The 19,016-nt window shown below is 44.8% G+C and overlaps 1 protein-coding gene across 5 annotated transcripts in view; it reads right to left on the bottom strand.

Annotated features, from left to right (window-relative positions):
* The window catches only part of MFSD6 (major facilitator superfamily domain containing 6), a 40,774-nt gene extending 34,486 nt beyond the window's left edge, over positions 1–6,288 (bottom strand). For 3 of the 5 annotated variants that reach the window (XM_073306190.1, XM_073306189.1, XM_073306193.1), the window contains exon 1: positions 6,106–6,288. The gene's annotated coding sequence lies outside the window, so the exon portion shown is untranslated. Of the gene's footprint in view, positions 1–5,735; positions 5,882–6,105 lie in introns of those variants that run through there. The other 2 variants (XM_073306191.1, XM_073306192.1) reach the window with 1 other exon arrangement.
* Between the last annotated feature and the right edge of the window lie 12,728 nt (positions 6,289–19,016).

The raw sequence follows: 19,016 nt of genomic DNA, 5'->3' as shown, positions 1-19,016 counted from the left end.
AGGAAAGGATCAAGTACGTCAAAGCTCAGTTCTCCCCCTGCACTTACCCTTCCCAAAAGTCTGAGAAAATATGTGTACTTTGTAGCTTGCTGTGAAGTCAACAAATCTGATAGGGGAATGAATGCCAGAATGGAGGGGCCCCCCTTCATAGGAAGCGTCCTATCATTAGCCCCATCTCCTTTAAATCAAGGAGTACACAACTCAACTGCCTCCATGCAGCAAGTGCAGCAGTACAGCAGGGACACAGCAGCAGCCTCCCAGGGAGGCAGATCCCAGGCCACTTGGGATATGTCTACACTGCAATTAAATACTTGCAGCTAGCCCACGTCAGCTGGCCCGTGTCAACTGGCTCAGGCTTGTGGCTATAAAATTGCAGCGTAGATGGTTCGGCTCAGGTTGGAGCCCAGGTTCTGGGACCCTTCCCACCTTGTACGGTTCCTAGAGTTCGGGCTCCAGCCCAAGTCCAAGTGTCTACACTGCAATTTTACAGTACTGTGAGCCCGAGTCAGCTGATACAGGCCAGCTGACCTGAGCTATTTGCCAGCCATGGGTGCTTAATTGCAGTGTAGACATACACGTAGGGCTTTATAGGCCAAAACCAGCACCTTAAATTCCATCTAGAAACCAACAGGCAATTAGGTTTGATACCCTTAGGGGGAACTGCTAATACTTAAATATATAGCATAAATATTTGATTTTAAACAAGAAATTGAGCATAGTTAAGAATCAAAAAGCAATATAAAGTTAGAGAGCCTCAAAAAATGAGCATATTAAGTGCAAAAGCCATAATTTGTTATACACATAGTGTAGACACTTACAGAAGGACTTTGATGAGTTAAGTATCTTCAACAATATGTGCACAAAATTATATTTACATTTCACAGAAAACAAATACATCAGAGAGCATCCAAAACAGGAAGCATTAACGAAAGCCTTCAAATCCATAGCTGTATCAAAAAAAGCAGATTGGATTGTAGTCTGCATGGCATTGATAAATCAGATGCGAGTTTATCAGTGAGGCCTTCCATGTCAACATACCGATATGGTATCAAGTTCCTGTTTAACCCTCTCAGATTTTCGTTAAACTTGGCCAGTAGAGCAGGTTTGCAATAAACAAGAGAAATTTCACAAGAAAATTTCTATTAGCAGATTTTCAAGTGTTCAGCCACTCATTCCTCTAAAATAATACTTCACAAAATTTACTTGATATCTTGCTAATCACTGTTTAATTTAGAAATACCCCTGTGCTACAGTTGAAGATGTTTCTGTGTCAATGCTTACAAGTTGTGCACTTCTTTTTACATTCGTTGCTAGCCATCAGAGCCAATAAACAGCGCATGAACTTATGTAAGGCATCGGAAGTGGTGTTTCTGTTTCTAGTGTTGAGCTATAGAGGTAACAGAGCTAACTTTCCTCCACAAACATCCTGACAAGACAATCTGTTTCAAAGAATGGGTGAATAGAAGAATATTAGAAAATGCAGAATTATTGGATAAATGGGGTTTCTACTAAAGCCATTGCATATTTTGCCATTGAAACACCAGCAGAACAGGGCTGAATCTGCAGCAACTAACAAGCAGTCCCATATTGACTACAATGGGACTACCCCCTTTAACAAAATTACATATGCGAGTCTTCATAAGATTGTGCTCTATATCTGTATTATGCTTTGTTGTTTTAACACTACAAACAAAAACAGGATGTGCAGGACCTTTCATATAGCCTTTTAGGAGTATACCCATCAGAACCTGATTGCTTTGGCATCAGTTTTCATTCCAAAAGCACTGCTATAGAGTACAGAGTCAGGCCCACAGTACTGTACTATCAGAACTTCAAAAGTCATCACTTTATCCTCCTTTATATCCATTTTAAAAGGTCCTTTGGTGTGATGCCTACAAATCACTACCATTGGTTACACTGGTGACCACCTGAAACTTCCAACACCTCTATGACTACTTACTTATGCAAACACCCAAATCTCTGCTCTTGTCTTATCCTCCCTCTTCTCCATCTCTGTTGATTCACCTGTTTAGTATTTAGAGAATGTGATTGTTAGCCCTCTGGATCAGGGGCTGGCTCTGTTATTTGTTCAAATCCTCTAATCCCTTTGTAGGGATTAAGGCAATACAACAAAGAAATAACAGTAAATTCTCCACTGCCTAGCACTTTGTGTATTTATTTACACCTAAACGAAATGGATGTAAATGCTACCCTTCTGGTTTGGTAACATTTTACACCCACTTTGCCCATGTAAATGACAATACAAGATGCAAAATAGTGGGCAGTCAGACCCTGCATTTATTATATGTATAGACCAGCGGTTCTCAAACTGTGAGTCATGAACCCGTATTAATGGGGTCACCAGAGCTGATGACAGACTTACTGGGGCCCAGGGCCAAAGCCCAAACCCCATCGCCCAGCACTGAAGCCCGAGCCCCACTCCCTGGATGGTGGAGCTCAGGTTACAGGTCCCACCCCCACGTGAGGATGAAGACTTTGTGTTTCGGCTTTCCTCCACTCACCCCTGGGACAGTAGGGCTCGAGTGGGCTCAGGCTTCAGTCCCCCCCTCCTGGGGTCATGTAGTAATTTTTGTTGTCAGAAAGGGGTTGCTGTGCAATGAAGTTTGAGAACCCCTAGTACAGACTAGACTCAGTTCAGGAGAGGCTGGTATTTCCAACAGACACAGCCTTTATCAGCTCCTCTGGAACACGACATTTATTTACACTATCTGCTTAATTAGGAAATATTTATTTATCCTTATTTCAAAGTACTGCAGAAAAATATTTGCCAAACGACATTATAGTTTATTCAGCTATAATATGATTTTTTACTGCTAGAATTTTCTCCACTCACTTACTTAAGAGTATTGTTTTGACACAACTGAGAATGGAAGGGTTTTTACTAAGCAGTTTATATCCAAGATTGAACCAATCTTTAATAGGTTATAATCTGATAGTGAAAATCAGATGGATTTTAAATATGTAGTTTTTATTTTAAAACTATCAGTAGCTACATCTTATGAGATGCTAACACAAAACTAAGTCTTCAACTCTATACATGGCAGCAAACACTATTCACAGATAAATATTAAACTTCTGCTGGATTTGTGAGGTAAGCTCATATACTACATATGCCAATAGCTATGCTGATAAACGAAGCATGCAAGAGTATGAACAAAGTAGTAAATAAAAAGTTCCTACTGAGAATGTGGTTAGTTCACTAAGATCTTAATTTTTTTTAAATATACATTGAATATCTGCCCGAGGGAGTGTCATGTGTAGGCACCCCCAGCACAAGAGAAAAAGTGACCATGCTCCTGAAGATGTTTTAGAGAAAACTTGGCATTTGATCAGCGCCTCCAGTGAAATGTGAACTATTAACACAGTATATTCCATCAAAACCTGGATGTTCAACTGGGAAGCACTGGTTAATTTGGAATGGAATGACTCAATTACAGAGAATTAGGCCTCACCCACAACACTGAATACTATGTTGCTACAATTTCTAGAGAACGAGGTTAGCGTCCTATGGAGGTTATAGTCTAACCACAGCACATGCCAAAGATTTGAACTGAGAGGAAAGATTGGATGTGACCAGTTTCCTCAAAAAACAGCATGTGCGCCGATCCACCCAAACACTCATGTTCTTATAAAGGACCTGGGAAAATCGGCTAAACAGAAACCTGTTTGTCAATCAGAAAGGTCACACATATTTGAAGAATAGATCTCAGAGATACCAGGAAAGTGCTATGAGAAAGGATTCAACCTGAGGAGAATACCAACTACAGTGTAAGGCAGTGGTTCCCAAACTGGGGTTTGTGAACCCCTGGGGTTTCACAAAATGTTACAGGGGGTTCTCGGGAAAAAATTCCCTAATGGTGGACAGAGCTGTCCCTAGGGACTCTGGGCAGCATGGAGCCAGCAGCCTGGAGCCCCTGGACTTCCAAGAGCTAAGTAGATCAGAGCAAGCATATCTATCACACTGAGAAGATTTAAACTTCAAGACTCTTTATAATAAATAGAAAGGGAGGTGGATATTTTTTGCTGTTTTTAAAATTAAATAGGCAGCTACTATTGTTTTTAAAATGATTATGAAGACCAAGTTTAAGCTTTGTTGTAACGTGTGTTGTTTGCCTGGACTGCTCAAGACCTGAATTCTTGTGTAGGAGGAACTCTTTGAGTTGACTTTTTAAATACCTTCATGCTGTTTCATATCTGATACTCCTTGATGAAACGGAAGAGCCTTGTCTTATAACAGGCTTATTCAAAGTGATACAAGCTACAAAAGTGAGATCTTGGAAGAGTGTTGCCGTTTTCATAATATAAAAAAATACTGTAATATAAATAATAATTAGTAATAAATAGCGTGTAATAAGCATGTCATAAAAACAAATTTTATATTTCCACAATCACTGCTTTTATCATTTATACTCAGGTAAAGGAGAAAAATCCCTGGAAATATTAATTTTTAGGAGGGGGTTCGCGAGACTTGACATTTCAGTGAAAGGGGTTCACAGGTTGTTAAGTTTGGGAACCACTGGTGTAAGGGAAGGGAGCAAATACTTGGAGTAACAGGGGTGGCAGATATAGATAGTCTTCAAAGTAGATGGGAGGCACTGCAGGTTATGGGGAGGGGGAGAAGAGAGGGCTGCACTAGCTAGGAGAGAAGCTTGTCTAGTATGATGATTATCACCCTCTTAATACTTTTAGACAGAAAGAAAATCTGACTGGTCCCCACATGCAGGAAGAGCAGGCTGGAAGACTGGTGTGTGTTCAGAAAAAGGAAGCAAAGCAAGTCCCCATTATCACAGTGAGAAACACTCTCAAGGCAATCCCTGTAACTACTAAATCCTCCTGTACAATTAAAAAGAATTTGCACACACACACCGCTGAAAAACACTTCAACTGAACCCCCAAATTACCCAATCCCTATATGGAAATACCCTATCACCCCTCTTAATTTCCAAACCCTGTTCCTTCCATCCAAGAGCCCTGAGCCATCTTCCTGACATCAAAAATCTTTCATCCCACCACTGCGGCCCTCAGAGAAGAGAAATGGAATGGAGTTTAAGAAACTGGACTAGTTCTCAGGAAAGAGGGGTTTGTTCCTAGCTCAGCCACAGACATCCTGAGTGACCTTGGGCAAGACCCTTATTCTCTCTCAAAGCCTTACCTCCCTACCTCACAGGGTGTGAGGATATATATACACACACTAATGTTTGTGATGTACTACTCAGATACTACAGTAGCCCAGCACCACAGAAAAGCCTGCTAACAAAAACATTTAGTCCTAGCAGTTATGCCTGCTCCTCCCCTTCTTCCAGTTTACCCATTTGAAGGGCCACACCTTCATTTCTGGTTATTTGAAAGGCCTCCTCCTTGTGATAAAGGCTTTTCACTATACTCCAAAGAGACATGTAAATCTCACTCCATTTTGCTAGGTAATTCATTCAGTTTGGGGTATCGCTCATCAAACGGACCCAGCTTGGCAGTGGTGCAGAGATGACTTCTGTCGATGTACAAAGACAAGAGCTGGCTGACTGGGCAGGGGGCTTTCATGCCGAGGGGCAGGTGCAGGTCGGGGGAACGATGGCTCCTCCGCACGCCGCCCCCGGGCACCCTGCTCCGCAGCGCCTTTGTTTGCAAGGGCAGTTACGTTTGCGGAAGTCCATGCCCGGGCGGTGCGGCAGCTTCCACATTACAAAACAAATACGAACCGGGTTACTCCGTCTCACCTCCCCGAGCTGTGGCTCCAATGGTGGACCGGGCAGCACGCAAAGCCCCGTGTCCGCCACAGCCAGGGCGGGGAGAGAAAGGGATGGGGTCAAACGCACGTAAACGAACCATCCTCTGGAATAAGGCAACAGCAGCTGCCGGCACGAGTCTGGGAACCAACGGAGTCACACCAGAAACAAGTCACTGCCAGCCCCCCCCGGGCACCCCCCGCCAGCCCCCCCCCGGGCACCCCCCCCCCAGCCCCCCCCCGGGCACCCCACCCAGCCTGCCCAGGGCCTCCAGTTCTCAGCCAGCGGCAGGCGCAGCAAGCCGGGGCAGATTTCCCTGCTTTCCCCCGAGTGCGTGTGAAGGCGACGGGCAATGACTCACCTCGTGCGGGGGGGGGTCCTCACAGCCTCTTCCCTCGCGCTGCTGCTGCTGCTGCTGCTGCTGCAGGGGGCCGCGCACCATGCACCATCCCCCGCCGCCGCCGCCGCCAGCTCCTCTGCGCACGAGCGCTGCGGAGCTCAGCAGCCGACCCGACCTCCAGCGGCTGCTGCTGCACGGTGCCGGCTGGAGCCACAGCGCGGAGGGCAGGGCCCGACCCAGAGTCAGCCGGGACTCCGCCCTCCCGGCGCTCCGCGCCCCGCACGCCAGGGGGCAGGCCTGGCACAGCGTGGAGCGCCCTCCCGCGGCGTGGGCCGGGGCACGGAGCAGCGAGCTGGGCACATCTGCCCTGTAACAGCCTGCCCGGGGGCCGCCTTAACCCTGCCCCGGTCCGGCCAGGCGCGGGGGTATAGGTGAAAGCCTCGGATCTCCGCCTTCATCACCCCCTACCGACACCCCTTGGGGTATCCACCCTCATCACCCCCTACCGACACCTCCTGTGGTGTCTGCCCTCACCATCTGGTACTGACACCCCCTGTGATATCTGTCCCTCCTCATCCCCGACCAGCACCCCCTGTGGTATCCACCCTCATCATCCCCTACCCCCAGCACCCCCTGTGGTATCCACCCTCATCATCCCCTACCCCCAGCACCCCCTGTGGTATCCACCCTCATCATCCCCTACCCCCAGCACCCTCTGTGGTATCCACCCTCATCATCCCCTACCCCCAGCACCCCCTGTGGTATCCACCCTCATCATCTGGTACCGACATCCCTTGTAGTAGCCATCCTCATCATCTGGTACTGACAGCCCCTGTAGTGTCCGCCCCTCATCATCTGGTACCAACACCCCCTGTGGTATCTGCCCCTCATCACCCCCTACCGACACCCCCTGTGGTATCCACCCTCATCATCTGGTACCGACATCCCTTGTAGTATCCATCCTCATCATTTGGTACTGACAGCCCCTGTGGTGTTCAACCGACACCCCCTGTGGTATCCGTCCTCATCATCTGGTACCGACACCCCCTGTGGTATCCGTCATCATCTGGTACCAACAGCCCCTGTAGTGTCCGCCCCTCATCATCTGGTACCAACACCCCCTGTGGTATCTGCCCCTCATCACCCCCTACCGACACCCCCTGTGGTATCCACTCTCATCATCTGGTACCGACAGCCCCTGTGGTGTCTGCCCCTCATCTCCTCCTACCAACATACCCTGTGGTTTCTGCCCCTCATCATTGCTACCGACATTCCCTGTGGTATATGCCCTTCATCACTACCTACCAACACCCCCTGTGTATCCACTCTCATCACCCCATATCAACACCCTGAGTGATCTCCACCCTGATCATTCAATACTGACACCCCCATGTGATATCCACCCTTGATCACCCAGAACTGACAGGCACTGTAATATCTGCCCCCATCCCTCAGTACTGACACTCGGGGGATATCTGCCCATATCAGACAGTGCCAACTCCCTATATGATATCTAACTAGGATTATCCAGTACCAACATACCATGCATGGATCACCCCATACCATTATTCCACGTGATATCTGCCCCAATCACCTAGTACCAATACCCCGCTTGATATCCACCCTTAATCACCTTGTACTAATACCCCAGGTGATATCTGCCAGTGTCACTGATCATCCAATACCAACAATTCATGTAAGGTGACCAGATAAGTGTGAAAAATTGGGACACTTTTTCTGCCTGTGAAAGACATCAGGTCACCCTAAACCAATGTGATATCAGCCATTGACAGGGGTGAAAGTAAGTCAAGTGACTTACCCGTACACTGGGGCCAGCTCCGGCCCCTGGAAGGGGCGGGGCCTAGGGTGGAAAGGGTGGGTCTGAGGGGGTCAGAGCCAGCCCCTGCCCACCCTGTAAGGTAAGTGACCCCCGTCCTTTTCCTTCTCTTCCTCCCCCACCGGGGTAGCAGCAGCAGCCTGGGGACCCGGGGGCTATTTAAAGGGCCCGGGGCTCCCCTGCTTCTACTGCCCCGGTCCTTTAAATAGCCGCCAGAGCCCTGGGAAAGCGACGGGGCTCCAGTGGCTATTTAAAGGACTGGGGCGGCAGTGGCAGCTGGAGCCCCAGGCCCTTTAAATTGCCCCCTGGGGAAGCCGGGCTGCACCAGGGCGTACCAGCTTACTTTCACCTCTGGCCACTGATCATCCAGTACCAACACCCTGTGTGATCTTCTCCACGTATTAACTAGTACTGATGCCTGTGTGATACCCTCCACAGATTAGCCAGTACCAGGACCCCATGCAATCCGTAGTGGTTGAACTAATCAGCTAGTTCCCCGCACATTATGTAATATCTAGGGGTGTCCAGCGATTAAAAAAATTAATCACGCTTAATCACACGATTAATTTTTTTAATCGTGATTAATCATGTGATTAATCGCACTGTTAATAATAGAATACCATTTATTTAAATATTTTGGATGTTTTCTACATTTTCAAATATATTTATTTTAATTACAAAATAGAATACAAAGTGTACAATGCTCACTTTATATTTATTTTTGATTACAAGTATTTGCACTGTAAAGAAACAAAAGAAATAATATTTTTCAATTCACCTAATACAAGTACCCTAGTGCAATCTCTTTATCATGAAAGTTGAACTTACAAATGTAGAATTATGTACAAAAAAACTGCATTCAAAAATAAAACAATGTAAAATTTTAGAGCCTGCAAGTCCACTCAGTTCTACTTCTTGTTCAGCCAATCGCTCAGACAGACAAGTTTGTTTACATTTACAGGAGATAATGCTGCCCACTTCTTGTTTACAATGTCACCTGAAAGTGAGGACAGGTGTTCTCATGGCACTGTTGTAGCTGGCATTGCAAGATATTTACATGCCAGATACGCTAAACATTCATATGTCCCTTCATGCTTCAACCACCATTCCAGAGGACATGCTTCCACACTGATGACGGATTCTGCTTGATAACAATCCGAAGTGGTATGGACCGATGCATGTTCATTTTCACTATCTGAGTCAGATGCCACCAGCAGAAGATTGATTTTCTTTTTTGGTGGTTTGGGTTCTGTAGTTTCCGCATTGGAGTGTTGCTCTTGTAAGACTTCTGAAAGCATGCTCCACACCTCATCCCTCTCAGATTTTGGAAGGCACTTCAGATTCTTAAACCTTGGGTTGAGTGCTGTAGCTATTTTTAGAAATCTCACATTGGTATCTTCTTTGTGTTTTGTCAAATCTGCAATGAAAGTGTTCTTAAAACAAACAACATGTACTGGGTCATCATCCAAGACTGCTATAACATGAAATATATGGCAGAATGCAGGTAAAACAGAGCAGGGGACATAAAATTCTCCCCCAAGGAGTTCTACCCCAGTCACAAATTTAATTAACACGTTATTTTTTTAACGAGTGTCATCAGCATGGAAGCATGTCCTCTGGAATGGTGGCCGAAGCATGAAGAAGCATACAAATGTTTAGCATATCTGGCATGTAAATACCTTGCAATGCCAGCTAAAAAAGTGCCATGCAAATGCCTGTTCTCACTTTCTGGTGACATTTTAAATAAGAAGAGAGCAGCATTATCTGCTGTAAATGTAAACAAACTTGTTTGTCTTAGCAATTGACAGAACAAGAAGTAGGACCGAGTGGACTGGTAGGCTCTGAAGTTTTACATTGTTTTGTTTTTGAGTTAATCCCGTGAGTTAACTGTGATTAATTGACAGCCCTAGTAATATCCAACCACTAATCAACGAGTAGCAGCATCTGTCCAAAATCTGCCACAAATCAGTACTGGGAACGCCATAATATCCTCCACAAATCAGTCAATAGTGACATCCAGATAGCATTTCATCACTAATTAGCCATTACTGGCACTCACACACATTTTCTACCACAAATCATTCAGGACTGCCAGTATGCCATGTTCAGCAAAAATTGACCAGAGTTGGCACCTATATTGTGCTATTTTGACAGTAAAGGAAATAAGAGCTTCAAAATAAATGTTTACTCTCACTATCATTTATGCTTAAATTAAGCATCTTTTAGTCTTGGCCATATCTTTTAGATTGCAAGTGTTATCCTGACTCTCCAGCCTCCATGATGTGTGTCTCCAGATACTCTGTCTTCAGGATTTTGGTTCTATCTGTACCTGATACAACCTGTGCTAGCTAGTCTTGGCTACAGGTCTGACCGAATAAAATAATTAGCTCTGCCCAGAGGCTGCTGCTTTCTGCCAGTAGGCATACAAATAAGAAAACAATAAAATGCTATGGAGTTCTAAGAAAAGTGCTGGACGCAGTCAGGATCAGGAAATACTAGGGCAGTACTTTTTAAGGAGCAACAATATGCATTGCTGCTGCACCACTTTAACTGTCAGAAGGGGAAGAGCTTTTGGCAAAAGTTCAATCTGATTTTACCTGAGTTATTCTGGCATATCACAGTTCATCACCATGGTAGCAATTGGGCTGTCACAAACAGTTGATTATATCATAGCATGACTCAACCAAACTTGGATGGCGTGGCTGAATAGAAAAGGCAAATTTTCCATGCACAAAACTTATAGTAATCAGAAATTACAGGAAAATAAATGCAGTGTGTGTGTGTGTATACTTTTTTCTGGAATATGGCAGTATGCAGAATTAAATTAATTTGGAGTCCAATCTTGCAGTCCATTTTCAAGAAAAATTCCACTGAAGCCAATGGGAAATTTCCCTCCACAAGGATTGTCATTTTGAGCCTTTTAGGTTTAAAGAAATGCTCTTGGAATGCTTCGGAAAGCCCAAGACAGCCCAAAGCCTCAGACCTCTCTCACTTTTACAGCATTTCCTGCTGTTTGGAAGTAAGTACTATCAACTACATGCTACAATGCGTAATTTTGCTTTAATTAGTATTGTTACAGACATACATAAAAGCAGAGACAAAAGAGTTAAGAAACATGGGAAGGGAAGAAACACTCAGTTTTTAGACGAGATCTGAAAATAGTACAAAAGTCAATGCGGCAAAGAGATATCAGAATCCTGGCACGACCTACAAAGGAGATGGCTCTTGGCTCCAACAGTGGCAAGTCTGTCTGAAATGCTAGAAAGGTGATCAGTGCTAGATGAAAGGAAAGAAACAATCAGGAGAAGATAAGATTTCATGTAGTAGGCAGGACTGAGGGAGAACATCCTGAATGGAACAGGAAGTTAATGAAACTAAGGGTATGACTATACTGGCAAGTTTCTGTGCCACAAGTTATACCACTTTTATTAAAACGCTGAAATTAAACCACTGTTGCATCTCCACTGTCCTCCTTGATCAGTTGCCAAGAGAAAACAGGACAAATGTCCACTTTTGCCAAAAAGTGGGGTGCAGAGGAACGTGCAGGGGGACAGCAGTGATGCTAGCCCCGCAAGGCGGGGCAGGGCTCTGGTAGGGGGCAGGCAGGGCTTGAGCGAGCAGTGATGCTAGTCCCAGCTCCACATGGGGGACAGGCAGGACTTGGGAGAGCTGTGATGCCAGCCCCAGTCTTTTGGAAATATGGTCACCCTATCTTGTATGTGCATTGCTGCTCATTTGAGCCCTGCCTGCCCCGTGGGAGGGAACGGGGGCTCTGACGAGTGGCTTGGTCCAGCCCTGTAGTGTGGGGGAGGGCTCGGGCCCGCCCCATGCAGTGTCCCTTTTTCCCTTTGGGAAATATGGTCACCCTATTAAGGAAGGAAGTTGAGAGAAAGCTACACATTTACAGAGTCAAAGTAGACAGAGAGGGTGGAATCATTTAAAGTTTTAACACCATATGTGCACTAGAGTATCCTCACTGTAAAGATGATAACTAGGGTTATCGGTAAAAATAATAAATTGGAGAGAGAACAAAGAGTATGTCTTTACTGCAGTTAGCCAGATGATTGGCACCAGGGGTTAGCTTTGCCCCGTGTGAGCAATCACACTGCAAAATCCTACCCGAGTTATGGTGCACTCACTGACTGCATCCTCAGGGCTTCTGTGGGCACAGCCAAAGGTTCTTAATGTAAGGGGATGGTTGCCCTTTACTAAAACTTAGTGGGGGGTTTTGGTTGGCCATTTCCCAGTACCAAAGAAAGCGGAAGGGTCAATGGGAAACCAGGACCCTGAGACTGACAGTCCCCAGGGGCAATGGGGAGAAGCCAACATTCCAGGTCAGCCTGACTGACAGGGCAGGCAGGCTACTGAGGGAGTCAGGAAGCCAGGGTCCTGTCCTCCCTGTGAGGTGAAGCTGCCTTACCAGAGTGGGGCCGAGCTAAGGAGAGAGCCGGAGCCTGAGCTGCGCCAGGGAGCTGAGCTGCGCTGAACAGAGCCTGAGTGAACCAGAGAAGCAGCCCGAGCTGAGCTGAGCTGAGCTGAGCAGAGCAGAGGAGCAGCAGGCAGTGGGGCCAGAGAAGCAGCCCAGAGAGCTGTGCTGAGAGCAGAGCTGCAGCAACCAGAACCAGAAGGACCAGAGAAGCAGCCCAGGGAGCTGCGCTGGAGGCTGAGGAGCAGCAGGAGAGCTGAGGCAGAGTTGAACAGGGGCCGGAGCTGTCTGGAACCAGGTGCAGTGAGTGGCTGGGAAGCATGGGGGGAACCCTGGGCAGTGGGCCCAGCACAGGGAGATGCCTCCAGCCAAGAGGCCTTTCAAGCCTGACAGGGAGGGAGATGATGCTGGGAAGAAGAGTCCTGCCACCTAGAGCCTGAAAGCATGTGGCCACTGCCAGAGCAAGTGTCTGACCTGCGGCATCCCTGACTTGGCACATGTGAGGAACAGTCTATGAATGTCCCTTACATTCCAGTGACAGCTATTTATGATGTCCCCATGCCACAGAGCGGGGTTACATGTTTCCCTTTAACCTTTCCCATTTTTTCCTTATTTTTTTTCAATTGATTGCTGTTTAATAAATTGTATTTGCTTGAACAATATGCAATGATCAGAGGGTCAGGGAAGCGTCCAGAGCAGAGCGAGTACCCCAGAATGGGGACAATGTAGCTCTGTCATAAAGGACCACAACAACATAGGGGATCAAGCCCCCCAAGAATCCTAAGCCCACCCTTTTCAGGGTCATGAGGACTCTGCCACACAGGAGGGTGGAAGGGGAGTCCTCAAGGTCAGGCAGGCCACTGTGTAAAGGGAGTCGGAGTAGGACTCAGATCCTTTCACTAGCCCATTCCACCAGGGTAGCGTATAAGCCAGGAAATTCCCAACAATTTCCCCGCTTACATTTGTGCTGCAGTAAGCTGAGCCACTTGATGATTCTTTTCCAGTGAAATGTGGGAGAACCTGTCTATCCTTTCGCACACAGGGTGGAACTGTGTGAACACACTGGAGGACTATCAAAGCTTGAGTGATTTAGTCCGAGTGCTGACTGCAAAGTGGGTGGGTTACCAGCCTGAATGAAAGCAGAACGTGGGCTCTACCCCACAGCTGGGCCGGCTAGCCTGGGCTGAGTTGCAAGCACTACTAAACTCAAGTGAGAGATTTTTGTGTGTGAACAGGCGGGGTTTAGGGGCAACGTCAGGTAAGAGTCCTGGCTACCTCTGCAGTGAAGACATACCCTAAAGAGCAAAGGGCCAAAACCTGAACTCCAGAAAGGAGATGTCTTAACACAGTGAAGGACTCACCTAACATTTGTCAATGGCAGTGATTCTCAACCCGCAGCCCAGTCAGCACACAGCTGCAGCCCATGTGACATCCTCAGGGCCATACAGGTAGCATGTATATATATTGAGTGGATGAGCCCCACATAACACACAGGGTGCTGCATATGTGGCCCACAATGGTAAATAGGTTGAGAACTGCTCAGTGGCACTGGAACATTTTTAATAGTGGGGGTGCTGAAAGCCAGCCCCCTTGCCCCTGTCCATGCCCCCGCTGAGGCGAGCAGCCGGGATCCCGGGCACAAGCTGGCAACCGAGACCATGGGCACGGGGCTGGCAGTTGGGAGCCGGGGGGTGCTGCAGCACCCCCCGCACGCCTTATTCCCACGCCTATGAAACTGCTGGTCTATGTGGAATATTTTCAAATGTCCAAATGGAGTTGGGCACTCCTCTTTTTGCCTTTCAAAATCTCCCTCCCCTGTCCATTTCAACTCCTCAGATATGGACACAGGAATTATATAAGATGAGAGCAGGAGCATGGGGCTCCTACGGCCTCACAGGCTTCACAGGACAATTATAAACTCTGACATTAACATTCAACAGCAAAAAAAAAAGACTGAAAATTATTTTAATAATGGAAACGCCGTACGTTTTAAAATGCTCTGTCTTACAGTCTGCCAGCGCTGGATACATGTGTCAGACTATACTAACGTTTTCAGGGCCAGTAAGCATTTGTAGTCAGTGGTCGTGGGTCACAAAGAAAAATTTGATCTTTGCCGTCTCAGACTCCACTGGCTGAAGCTGTCAGACCAAGCTGTCACTGTAGTTCGATTAGCTCAGTACTGCAAACGCAGGAAGTCCCACCGAGGGTGGAAATAGAATGCTGACATGCTGCCTCGCCTGGCAGACCCAGCTACGCCATTCCTCAGAGCTGTGGTTTTGAATAGATGGGCTTAACCATCCCTCTCTTTTATGGCTTTCTTTTGACATCCCTGGAATATTTCTTAAAGGATATATTCTCCACTCTGTGAATGGAGGAATTTTGGCAAACTATATAACTGTATAACATCTGTTAGCCAGAGTGAATATAGAGGTTTGCTACAGCTTGTGATGGGAATGTGGAATTACAGCTGAAGAATACTGAGTGTTGATGTTGATCAGCAGGTAGTAATTTATATTGATTTATTTTCCTGTATATAAAAGAATGGTTCTTAGTAAATCTACATAGCATCCATGAGGACCTGGACCAGTACTGACTGAATTTGGCAAAGATTTCCATTGACTTCAATGACAGTTAGATTGAGCCCTGATAGAGTCATCCTGTTGACTTCAGCCAGTAAGGACTACTTACATAAGCAAAGGTAGCAGGATTCGGCAATATTACAAATAAGTATCTGGATCATGGCCCATGTCTGAAAATCCTCACCCTCCTTGAGAGTGCAGATCCCTCCATTCTTTCAGACATGGAACTGAGGATTAGCAATGCCAGGAAAGCTATGTACTTACAGTCAAATAAAAGCTCTAAAAAGAGAGAATATGGTTACAATTATTCCATTTGCAGTATTTTTAACGAAAACTCTAAGACAATATAAAAGATATTCTCATCACTGTTCCTGAAATGGGTACGGGTTTGATCCAAAGCACATTGAAATCAGTGGCACATTGACTTCAATGGGCTTTGGATCAGGCACTAAATCACTACAAAATTTAGTATCTGAAATATAATAAACAAAAAACAACAACCCAAGAGGAAGACCCTGTTTTGTCAATGAGTATGTGGAGTAAGACTGAGAAGCTCCCACTTGAAGCCAATGGAAATCAGGGCATTTCAAAGTAGCTGTAAAGTTCTTACATATATAAATGTTTGATTAATTTTAGCAGTGCTTGAACGAATTGTGACATTAACCATTTTTTATTTATAAAAATGTCTAGTGCTTAAAACAACTTTGACATTTTTGTAGCATTCATGCAAGGTTCATGCACTTGGCAACTTTCAGGGCACACCCGGAGTGTTGTGTAGGAGCAGTGCACACACGGCTCCTCTCAAGGGCATGAATCTTGGAAACTCGCCCAGATGACATGAACCGTGGGAAGCCTCCCAGGACTAGGCTCAAGGCCCAAGAGCAAGGAATGCGGTAGATAGAAATTGGTAAATAAGAATATTAAACAAAGCCAGTGTATTCCTTTTATCTGTTGGAGTATGTAATGCGCAGGAGGAGGGAGAGAAATAAAAGAGAGGGTGGAAAGCTGACAGGCAGACCAGCCCGTTGGCAGACCAGCCTACTTGCTTGCTTAAAGCCTTGTTCTGTCTTGTATTTGAACCGCAACACATTTTCATTGCTATAAATTGGGAACTGAATACTTTCAGTCCTGCTGCACATCAAGGGCTGGACATCCTGCTGAGAAATACAATGCCGTATTATTATAATTGTAGTGTTACTTCACGGATGGTGGACTTATTAATCAGAATTTTAGGGAATGGCAATACTACATTTTGAGTGATTGCTGGAGATATGCCCATCTTGACTTACAGAGATTTAAATTATCCTACTATTTTCCCAGCTATATCACTAAGTAAAATATTGTAGAAAGAACATTAGCTGTGTTCAACATCTTTAAGTTACCCAGTAGCCTATAAATAGCTACATATCCCTCACTGTTTAAAAATCCTCAATACACTGTAACCAAATGCAGATATTAAAATAATGATAGGTATTTGAAAAAACTGTTATTGCTCTGGCAGTATGTGCCTGCCTAGAACACCCCACTGTGCTAAAAGATGTGGCTCCTGCTGGGAAAGAGCTCAGTGGAGTCTGCTGCCCCATCTAGCTAGAATAGAAGTTGGATAAAAATTTGAACATAAACCATAAGTCATTTAGTGGAATACGAGCAACATTTGCTCTGGAAAGAAATATTGGGCATTATATACATGATATGCACTTTTTATACTTTGCCTTTGCGATTATTTTTCAAGAGAGCTGAGAGACACCTAGTGGCAGGATTCTTAGTTAAACAGCTTAATTTCCCTTACATCCACCTTATCTGACAGTGCTTCCACATTGTAAGATTGTACTTTGAAGGCAAAAATTCTCAGCTGATACAATATAGTCTATTTTCATATAGTGGCTTCAGTACTCTGAGTCACCAGAGCCCTTACTACATCAGTCAAATAGGAAAGAAAAGTTCAAGGAGAGATTTGTGCCATTATGGCCTGCTCCAAAAAATACGGTCATCAAAGGAAAGACTCCTGTTTCAGTCCGGCCCTGAGTATGTTCCACAGAAAACTTAGATAACTGTATCACTAGTTTGAGTAACTCCTATGTGACTTGTTCTGATTATATACATAAAGGATTCTGCAAACTGACAATATCAAGAAGGCTGAGGAGTTTACTGCATATTGTGTTTGTCTTCATTAAGAAACTTAATAGTGACCAGATCCTCAACACAATTAATATTATCAACAAGGGGGAAGAAGAGCAAAGCAAAACAGGGAAAGAACAGATTAAAGAATATTGAGATAAGTTAGATGTATTCAAATCAGCAGAGTCCAGTGAAATTCATCCTAGGGTACTTAGGGAACTAGCTGAAAGAATCTCAGAACTGTTGCAATTATCTTTGAGAACTCATGGAGGATGGATGAGGTCCCAGAGGACTACAGAAGGGCAAACATAGTACCTATATTTAAAAAGGGGAACAAAGAGAACCTGAGGAATTATACACCAGTCACACTAATTTTGATACCTTGAAAGATACTGGAATAAATGATTAAACTATCAATTTGTAAGGACTTAGAAGATAATAGGGTTTTAAAGAATAGCCAGCATGGATTTATCATGAATAAATCATGCCAAACCAACCTAATTTTCTTCTTTGACAGAGTTACTGGCCTAGTAAGCTGGGGGGGAGGAGCAGCAGATGTGATATTTTGATTTTAGTAAGGCTTTTGACAGTCCCACATGATATTCTTATAAACAAACCAGGGCAATGTGGTCTAGATGAAATGACTTCGAAGTGGGGCACAACAGGTTGAAGGATAGCAGGTGTAGTTCAAAGAGTGGTTGTTAATTGGTCATTGTTAAATTTAAAGGGACTTATGTAGTGGGATTCCACAGGGTCAGTCCTGTGTCCGGTTCTATTCAGTATTTTTATTAATGACTTGGATAATGTAGTGGAGAATATACTTATACAATTTGCAGGTGACACCAACATAGGAGGAATTGCAAGCACTTTAGAGGACAGGCTTTAAATTCAAAAGAACCTTGACAAATCGGAAAATTGGTCTGAAATTGACAAGATGAAATTGAATATAGACAAGTGCAAAGTACTTCACTTAGGAAGGAAAAATTAAATGCACAACTACAAATTGGGGGGAAATGGCTAGGTGGTAGTACTGCTGAAGAGGATTTGGCTGTGAGAGTGAACAACAAATTAAATATGAGTCAACAATGTAATGCAGCTGCGAAAAATCACCCCCAGAATTATATTGGATTGACAGAAGTGTTGAATGTAAGATATGGGAGATAATTGTCCTGGTCTACTCATCACTGGTAAGACTTCAGCTGGAGTACTGTGTCCAGTTCTGGATGTCAGACTTTAGGAAAGAGGGGAACAAATTGGAGAGAGTCTAGAGGAGAGCAACAACATTGATAAAAGGTTTAGAAAACCTGATTTATGAAAAAAGATTTTAAAAATTTGAGCATATTTAGTCTTGAGAAAAGAAGACTGAGGAGAGACATGTTAACACAGTTTTCAAATATGTTAAGGGCTGTTATAAAGAGAGAAGAGTATGTACAATTGTTATCCATGTCCACTAGAGGTAGGACAAGAAGCAATGGGCTTAATCTGCTGCAAAGGAGATTAAAGTTAAATATTAGAAAAAAAATGCTAAAATCCTCATCACTGGAGGTTTAAAGAACAAGTTGGACAAATGTCTGCCAGGGATAGTCTAGGTCAATGGTTTTCAACCTGCGGTCTGTGGGCCCCTGGGGATCCACAGACTATGTCTAAGATGTCCAAAGGGATCTGCACCTCCATTCAAAATTTTTTAGGGGTTTGCAAATGAAAAAAGGTTGAAAAGCACTGGTCTAGGTTTATTTGGTCCTGCCTCAGCACAGGGGTCTTGATGACTTCCTGAGGTTCCTTCCAGCTCTACATTTTTATGATTCTACGAAACATGGTTTATCTCTTGATGTATGAAGCAGCATAAACAGGGCTCTCATACCTCATGTTCAAAGAGTGTTCTACACAGCACACAAAACTTGCATAGTTTCCAGTGTTAATCTGGAGGGCATTCAAGACATTGAAAGAAATAAGGAAAAAATGGCTGTCAGGA

This window comes from Lepidochelys kempii, chromosome 11, assembly GCF_965140265.1.
Source record: "Lepidochelys kempii isolate rLepKem1 chromosome 11, rLepKem1.hap2, whole genome shotgun sequence".
Classification (NCBI taxonomy): domain Eukaryota; kingdom Metazoa; phylum Chordata; order Testudines; family Cheloniidae; genus Lepidochelys; species Lepidochelys kempii.
This window is presented reverse-complemented; position numbering and strand designations above follow the sequence as displayed.